The sequence below is a fragment of the Natrix helvetica genome (genome assembly GCF_964273705.1).
Source record: "Natrix helvetica genome assembly, chromosome: 6".
Lineage (NCBI taxonomy): Eukaryota > Metazoa > Chordata > Lepidosauria > Squamata > Natricidae > Natrix > Natrix helvetica.
The window spans coordinates 16,124,326-16,133,164 of NC_138553.1; positions in this window are offsets into that span (position 1 = coordinate 16,124,326).

Consider the following 8,839-nt stretch of genomic DNA (forward strand, 5'->3'; position numbering starts at 1 on the left):
AACCACACACACACACACACACACACACACACACACACACAGAGAGAGACAGAGAGACAGAGAGAGACAGAGACAGAGAGAGACAGAGACAGAGAGAGAGACAGAGACAGAGAGACAGAGAGAGAGGCACACAGAGAGAGAGAGACAGAGACAGAGGGACAGAGAGAGGGGGGGGGCAGGCAGACAGAGAGAGGCAGAGAGAGGGACAGGTAGACAGAGAGAGACAGAGAGAGGGACAGATAGGCAGAGAGAGAGAAAGAGAGAGAGAGAGAGAGAAAGACAGACAGACAGAGAGAGGGACAGAGAGAGACACACAGAGAGATAGAGACAGACAGAGACAGACAGAGAAAGACAGGGAGAGGCACATATAGACACACAGAGAGAGGGGAGACAGAGAGAAACACACACAGAGAGACAGAGACAGACAGACAGACAGACAGACAGACAGACAGAGACAGAGTCAGAGACAGAGAGACAGACCGAGAGAGAGAGACAGACAGACAGACAGGGAGAGAGACACACACACACAGAGAGAGAAAGACAGAGAGACAGACACAGGCAGGCAGACAGACAGGGAGAGAGACACACACACACAGAGAGACAGACAGACAGAGGGACAGAGAGATAGAGAGACAAAGACAGAGACAGAGAGACAGACACGGAGAGACAGAGAGACAGACACACAGAGAGAGACAGAGACAGAGAGACAGACAAAGACAGAGATCTTCATTCCCTCCCCACTCCAGGGGAAGGTTACTGCAAAATCCCCATTCCCTCCTGATCAGCTGGGACTCGAGACGCAGAGAATAGATGGGGGGGGGGCAGTCAGAGGTGGTATTTTCGGTTCTCTGAACTACTCAAAATCTCTGTTGCTGGTTCTCCAAAACTGGTCAGAACCTGCTGAATACCACCTCTGCTGCATCTCCCAGAATTCCCTAAAAACCTAGAGAATTATGGGAACACAGCCCCGATATATCTACAAGGCACTGCTGTGGTCAGTGATGATCAGCACTGTGTGTTTTTTGACAATGAAGGTTACCCTGGAAATATTTCAAATGTTTTTGATGGGCAGAACTCTCTTATTTTCCTTGGAATTTCTCTAGAAATGAATTACTCCATCAATAATGGGGCTCATCCCTTACTGACTAGGAACTGGAGCAGCGGTAGGATTCAATTTTTTTTTTACTACTGGTTCTGTGGGCGTGGCTTTGTGAGTGTGGCTTTGTGTGCATGGCTTTGTGGGCGTGGCAGGGGAAGGATACTGCAAAATCCCCATTCCCTCCCCACCCCACTAACCTGCTTTCCAGCTCCATTCTCTTGTTCAGGGCAACAAAAGAAGATCAGCTGAGAGGCAGCGGGGGCGGGGCCAGCCTATTTGCCGGTTCTCTGAACTACTCAAAATTTCCGCTACCGGTTATCCAGAACCTGTCAAACCTAGCTGAATACCACTTCTGAACTGAAGCCATAGCTGAATCCTAAGCTGTCAGAAATGGGACATAGTCAGAGGAAAACAGTTTTCAAAGGAAAGGAGAGGCAAATAGATGCAAACAAAGCTCTTCAGATACAGAGGGAGATTGCTCCACAGGCTTTCTGAAATAAAGCAAGGCAGGTTTTCATATTTGGACCACATGACACCAACTCCTCAGCAGGAATGTGCACTACTGTGGGCTTTTCCTGCAACATAGGGGACCAAGCAGCTGAAACTTCTAAATAAATTTGTGGAGGTCTTTGTGAGGTGATCCCTGGTTGACACCAAAGATGTCTGTAATACTGCAGTGCTTGCCGCAGAGATGATGGGTGATGTCACCGCATACTTTCTGAGGGCCCTGGGGTTATTTATTTCATTTATTTGTTGATTAAATTGATTTATAGAACCAAGAACTAGTTTGGCGTAATGGTTGAAGAAGTGCTGGACTTCTAAGTAGGTGACCATAAGTTCTAGTCCTTCCTTAAGCCTTCTTTGGGCCATTCCCTCTCTTTTAAACCAATTTATTTTATAAAAGAATTATTGTGGGGGAAATAGGAGGTTGGAGCATGAGATATGTATGCTGCCTTGACTAAAGGCAGCATTACACAAGTAAAAAGCAGAAACAGCAATAAAAACGTTCTCAAATATAATAAAACAGATTACCCCAGGGGCAACTTTAAAGAACCTCAAAGAATTTTTGAAAAGATCAAGACTGGCAATTTGAAGCAGAGGAAAATTTGGTTAAGGAATCTTATGCTCTGATCTTAGCTCTTATAGAAGGAGGTTTGAGTGAAAATGGATGCAAAAAGTTCCATCTAGACCAGTGGTTCTCAACCTTCCCAATGCCACGACCCTTTAATACAGTTCCACATGTTGTGGTGACCCCCAACCATAAAATTGGTGTCTCAGTTCCTAAGACCATCGAAAATATGTGTTTTCCAATGGTCTTAGGCGACCCCTGTGAAAGGGGTCCCGACCCACAGGTTGAGAACCACTGATCTAGACCATCATTCTTTACCTGAGTGGCTTTCCTTAGAAGAGCTGCCCCATTGTTGGTGAACTACAACTCCCAACAGCCTCAACAGAAAGGCTGATGGTGAGGGAATGCTGTTTTGTTGTTGTTGTTGTTGTTGTTGTTGCTGCTGCTGCTGCTGCTGCTTTTAATTTGGTAATCATGAGCCACAGATACCTCTCTTTGCTTTAAGAATGGCCTTTTAAAAATACATGTATGTCAGTCTGTAGTGAAATAAGAATGAGTATTTGGAAGTGGAATTCCTCTATGCGACTGTAATGTTCAGAATTATTAAGCTGTCATTGGCAAATAGTCATGAAATTGCAGAATGAGATTTTGATTTCTCAGTGAATGACTGCTTTCCCTCACCGTGCCTGCCTGCCTTCCTTCCTTCCTTCCTTCCTTCCTTCCTTCCTTCCTTCCTTCCTTCCTTCCTTCCTTCCTTCCTCCCTTCTTCCCCACCGCCCTCAAATCAAACTTGTAATCTGATGTGTACCTGGACAAATCCATGCAGTTTTCCTGGAAATGTTTTGGAAGTAGTTTGCCCATGTCTTCTTTTTCCTAAGACTGAGAAACAATGATTGGCCCAAAGTCACCCAGCTGGCTTTGTGCCTAAGGGAAGACTAGAACCAGTGGTGGGATTGAGCCGGTTCGGGCAAACTGGTTGTTAATTTGCTGGCTGGCCCCACCCCTTCCTGCTCCTCCCCTTCCAGGAGTCCTCCTACTTTCCATTTTGACTCCCACGTAAGTGCAGGGAGGCCTACTAAGCCCAAAACGGAGGGGTGCAGGAGGCTGAGTGCTGCCTGTCACACCCCCTGGCCGTGCCCACTCTGCCAGTCATTAGGACAGAGAACTGGTTGTTAAATTATTTGAATCCCATCACTGACTAGAACTTACCATCTCCTGGTTTCTAGCCTGTTGCCTTAACCACCACACCAAACTGGTTTTCTGACTCTTTCTTGACATTCTTAAAGAAATAAAAGCTTTCCTTCTTTCTCATACTGTAACTATATAGATCTTTATTCCCATGAGCAGGATGGAACTAAGTTAGGGAAAATACAGAATGCTCAACCAGCAGCTATGTGGAGCAATAATCCCCAAATGTTGCATGGTACTCTGATAGAGGGGCAGAGGGGCGCCAACCCGCAAGCACCAAGATGCTGAACTTTATTGGCTAAGGAAGAAAGAAGGAGAAATGTTTCCTCCCAAAGCAGCCGGTTCGTTCTGGCCAAGTCTGTGGAAAATACTGGAAACCAGATCCCTTTGTCTCTGGCAAACCTGAGCAAGACTCCTTGCCTTTGGAAATGCTGGTGAGGACATTACTTCCCAGTTTGGACATAAGAGTGTCTTCTTTTTCTTCAATTCCGAGTTAATTTTGTCTAGAGGGAGAAAAGGAATAGAATGCTAGCCTTCAATCTAGTCCAGTGTTTCTCAACCTTGGTGACTTTAAGTCCTGGGGACTTCAACTCCCAGAATTCCCCAGCCAGCTTAAAGTCACCAAGGTTGAGAAACACTGATCTAGTCTTTGGCTATTCTGAGGAAGAATTCTGGGAGTTATAGTTCTAATAGTGTACAAAAACTATTCTAGAAGATGTTTGTTTCTGAAATGATTATGGTGGTGATGTTCTTCCCTTTATTCCATCCCCTTTCTTAAAACTCAGCCAGCAAATTTTTCCCCATCCATATATATATGGAGCAGGGATCAGAGAGGCTGGTTGGCCACCAGGAGGCGCCTGAGGCATGGAGCAGCGGTGAAAGCCAAAGGGAGTGTGCTCCTGACGTCATGCCTTGGAGCAGTGGGGAGGAGACAAGGGAATTGGTCCTGGACGCCCAGCAATGGAGGGCTGATAGACGTAAAGAACAACTACACAGTTACAGAAGATAATTGGACCCAGGTGGTTGTAATTAGGCTCCTCTCAAGATAGTATATAAGGAGAGACTTTGTGAGGAGGCTGGTTGCAGGATTCAACTTAATTACCAATGCTGGAGAAGCTCTCTTGTCTGTTTCTTACCTTGGAAGTCTGGATTGCTGCCAAGGTCTAATCAGTGTGTGAATTTACTGTGAATAAATCGTCTAGCAGTATTCTTGTCTTGGAGTGCTTTGGTTTACGAAGAGCGGGTCAGAACATATATATAAATAAATAAATAAATGGCTGTGTGTGTATGTTCCAGCATAACTCTGGAACACCTTGAGCAATTTCAACAAAACTTGGTACAGAGATAACTTACTCTCTGGAAACAAATACTGTGAGAGTAAGACACCCCTAGCACCCCTCAGGGTGTGTGTATCCCCATGTGTGTGTGTTCCAGTGTAACTCCAAAATTCCTGGGCCACTGAAATGAAAAGGACTGAATTATATCTATAGTGTCAAGTCACATTTGACAGTGATAGTGTGCATGTTGGATTCAAGTTCTGTTAAGATACAGCCTGTTGTGCCTTAAAATGGCTTCTACTGTACAACACAATGGAGTTGTCATGGTAACGGCTTTGTAGTACTCCACAAGGGGGCTCCCTTTAATACAGGATTGGGATAAATACATACTTGGGCTATGCCGGGTTATCAGCTAGCCCTCTAATAAAATTCTGGACTGATAAGGATTCTTATGCTCTTTGCAGGATAGGGATCCCCAGCTCTTGGGTACAAGCAATTTTTATTTCCGTCTTCACTCTCAGAATCCCCAAGAAGGAAAAATTCAGACAGAACCATCCCTGCTGCATACATGACATTCACTGCCACAAAAAGGGGTTTTGTTGACCAGGTTATAGCTCCAGAAATATGTGGTAGATTAGATTAATCCATGATAACCATGATAATCCATGATGATTATTATGTTACTTCCAAGACCGAGGACAGCGTAACTTTGTTTCAGTGGTGGGTTGCAGGTGGTACGCCTTGGTGGTGCTTTGGAGGGCCCGCCCACCTGCCCGCCCTTGTTCCTTACCTGTATTTTTAGGGAATGGCCCATCTACCCATGCGTGCACAGCGTACGGCACCTGCGTGACATTCTGCCAAAAAGCTGGAGTGTCTCAGGCAGTGGGGGCACATGCGTGCGCAGTGCACGTGCCCGTGGTGCAAGCCCGGCTCCCATTGCGGTGTACCGGTTGCAACGGGAGCCGAAACCCACTACTGCTTTGTTTGTAGAAAATGCTGGGAGAAGTAGCAAGAGAGTGACATATATTACACATAGCTGTTGTGTCACTCCTTTTTGGGTTAGGTGACATTATTCAAAGAGCAGAAAAGCAGAAGTACCCAGCAAAAGAAATTGGGGGGGGGGGTTGGGGGGAGAAGATGAGAGAATATAGAATGACCTCTAACTAAATCAGTTCACCCCAACATCATTCATCATGCCATTCCTTGCATTTTTGTCTTTGCAGATTGTCCACACTTCCACCACATGTGTGCTTATGCATTCATACACTGCCTTTGCTCTTTGAACATTTCTTCTTCTATTGAGTATCTTATTAACTCCACCCAGCCACAATGTTGAGAGTCTTTTCATTCTTCTCTGCATTCTCTTAACAGAAGAGAATAACAGAATTGGAAGGGACCTAGGAGGTCTTCTAGTCCAACCCCCTGATGAAGTAGGAAACCATATGGCATTTCAAACAAATAGATGTTCAATTTCTTTTTAAAAGCCTTCAGTGTTAAAGCACCCACAACTTCTGGAGGGAAGTCATTCCACTGATTAATTGTTCTAACTATCAGGATATTTCTCCTTAGTTGTAGGTTGCTTCTGTCCTTGTTTAGCTTCCATCCATTGCTTCTTGTCCTGCCGTCAGGTGCTTTGGAGAACAGCTTGACTCCCTCTTCTTTGGGGCAGCCCCCGAGATAGTGGAACACTGCTATCATGTCATCCCTAGTAAACTAGACATGCCCAGTTCCTGCAATTCTTCACATATTTTAGTCTCCTAATCATTTTTGTTGCTCTTCTCTGCACTCTTTCTAGAGATTTTTCGCCCATTATTTCCTTTTTCCTTCAATTAGTACCATTCAAACCTCATTCTCTCCATATGACAAAAATGCTTCACTTCTGCTATACGGATCACTTTTACATTTCATCTACTTTCATTCACCATCCATTCATTCTTGACTGCATTGCTTTGGTTGCCTTGATAACTAACTGCTTTGTCACTCTCTTAAGGTATTTGATTGACCATTGTGCATAAATAAATCCGCTGCCTGATCCAATAAGGATCACTGTATCCCGATTTAGCCTGCCTGTGATGAGGTGTATGTAGAGATGCCGGGCACGAGAGAGAGACAAAGAAGACATACTTGAACAAGTGATGCAATATAATTTCTAAAACTCTATTAATTGAACAGATAAAATACATCTTGTCTATTTCTGTTACAAAAAAAAAATAGCCATTTGGAATCTTCGCTAGATATGAGCACACTGCTGTTCCCAAAGGAAACTTCTCTAAAGAGTTATGTACAGCAGGAAATCAGAACAGACAGGTGAAAAAACAGGTGTCCTTGAATAGCCCACGCACATCGGTAAGTAAATAACAGAGAAACATATTGGTGGGATGCGTCAATTGATAACTAAGGGAAGAGAAACCCAAATGAAACAAGAAATCTTTTGACCCAGCTGTGATTGTTAAGGAGTAACAAGCCAAAGGGTTAAGACTAGGGCCAGACATGACTCAAGAGCTACTATTAACAGTCCTGAGGCTCTGCCCTCAATTACAGCAAATGGAAGATACTTAGGTAGCCCAGCAGAGCAATTTGATGCAAATCATTTCTTTCCCGTACAAGTGACATACTTTTTTTTTTTAAAAAAAGACAAGAATCTTCCCAGCAGACGTCAGGTCCAGAAATCTAGGGAATACTCTTCTCGTGTCATAAAATCACCCAAGTGTCAGTGCTTCAAATGCAACATGATGATTATAATCGTCTAAACGGTAAGTGTTACTGTAGGTCACAAATGGCTCCATTAGTGATGGATGCCCTTTCAAAGCAAAATGTTTTCTGTTTTTATTAGAAGCTTAAACATATACCTTGCAGTGTAGAAAATAGGGGGGGGGAGAGAGATGAAAATGTGTTTTTTGGGGGGGGACTAACCACCTTCTTTTGAGGGTTTTTTGGTGGGGCAATGACTCAAATTATACAAACTATTCTATTGGTCAAATATGGAAGGAGATAAAAAGTCAGTAATTGAACGGTTCTCCTTTGTAGATTCTCCAGATAAAATTGCCGTATCCCTAGTTAGCCTGAAGAAATGCTGAGGATTGATCTACCCAACAATGTTGGCTGGACTTCAACTACCCAACATGGTGAAGAGAGACCTTCCTTTCTGCTGAAGTATGTAATCATAATCACAATTGTAGAAGCCCTTCTACTCTTGCTACCATTTGCCAGTGTAAGTGCAATGGCTTTCTCTAAGAGTTGTACCATATTTTTTTTTGGGGGGGGGGGTCATAGTTGGTTTTGAGTGGCCATGTTCCAAGGAGCAGTTGGTAGGACCAGAACATTGATTTGATTTAATTTGCCTTTAAATTTAATTAACATCAAATATAGCTAATACGAGTGCTCTCCAGTCCTTTTATCATTTTCCTTCTGTCATGTTAAGCATTTCAATTTGAAAACACAGTTTAGAAGTGCTTGGAAGAAACACCCAAGGATTTCAGTGTCTACAGATGTCTCAGGCCAGTGTTTCTCAACCTTGGCAACTTTAAGTCCTGTGGACTTCAACTCCCAGAATCCCCCAGCCAGCATAGCATACACTGTCTTAGGCGGTGTGTGTTTTTGCTATAGAAATCTACCCACACTTTCTGCACCTACGGAATTATAAAATTCAAAAATCTCTAGAAAGAGGAAATGAAGGATAAATCCGATTACATTTGTAGTTTAGAAATACCTCTAGAGCTGATAGACATCCTTTAGTTAATGGAAGAGTATCCTTGCAAGCTTGCATAACTTAATCATATTTTTTTTATATTTCAGGCACTGTTGTTCTAGAACTGTTCTAGAACAAGAGTTTTAAACATGGTGCTCTCCAGGTGTGTTGAATTTCAATTACCGTAATCTGGTCCATGGGTATCAAACTCGCAGCGTCACGTTGGTGTCACATGACATTTTCCCTGTTCGCGGAGCTGGGGCAGGTGCAGCCTGCGCATGATGCATCCAGCCCACGGGCCGCTAGTTTGACAGCCCTGAAGTCTGGCTATTCTGAGGAAGAATTCTGGGAGTTGTAGTTCTAATAGTGTACAAAAATTATTCTAGCAGATCTTTATTTCTGAAAACTTTTACACACGGCTAAGAAGGATGAAAATCTAATCCAGAACCTGACTCGATTAAAAGATCCAGTCCGAGTCTAATTGCATTATTTTATTTCTTTGCAATTGAAAGAACTCT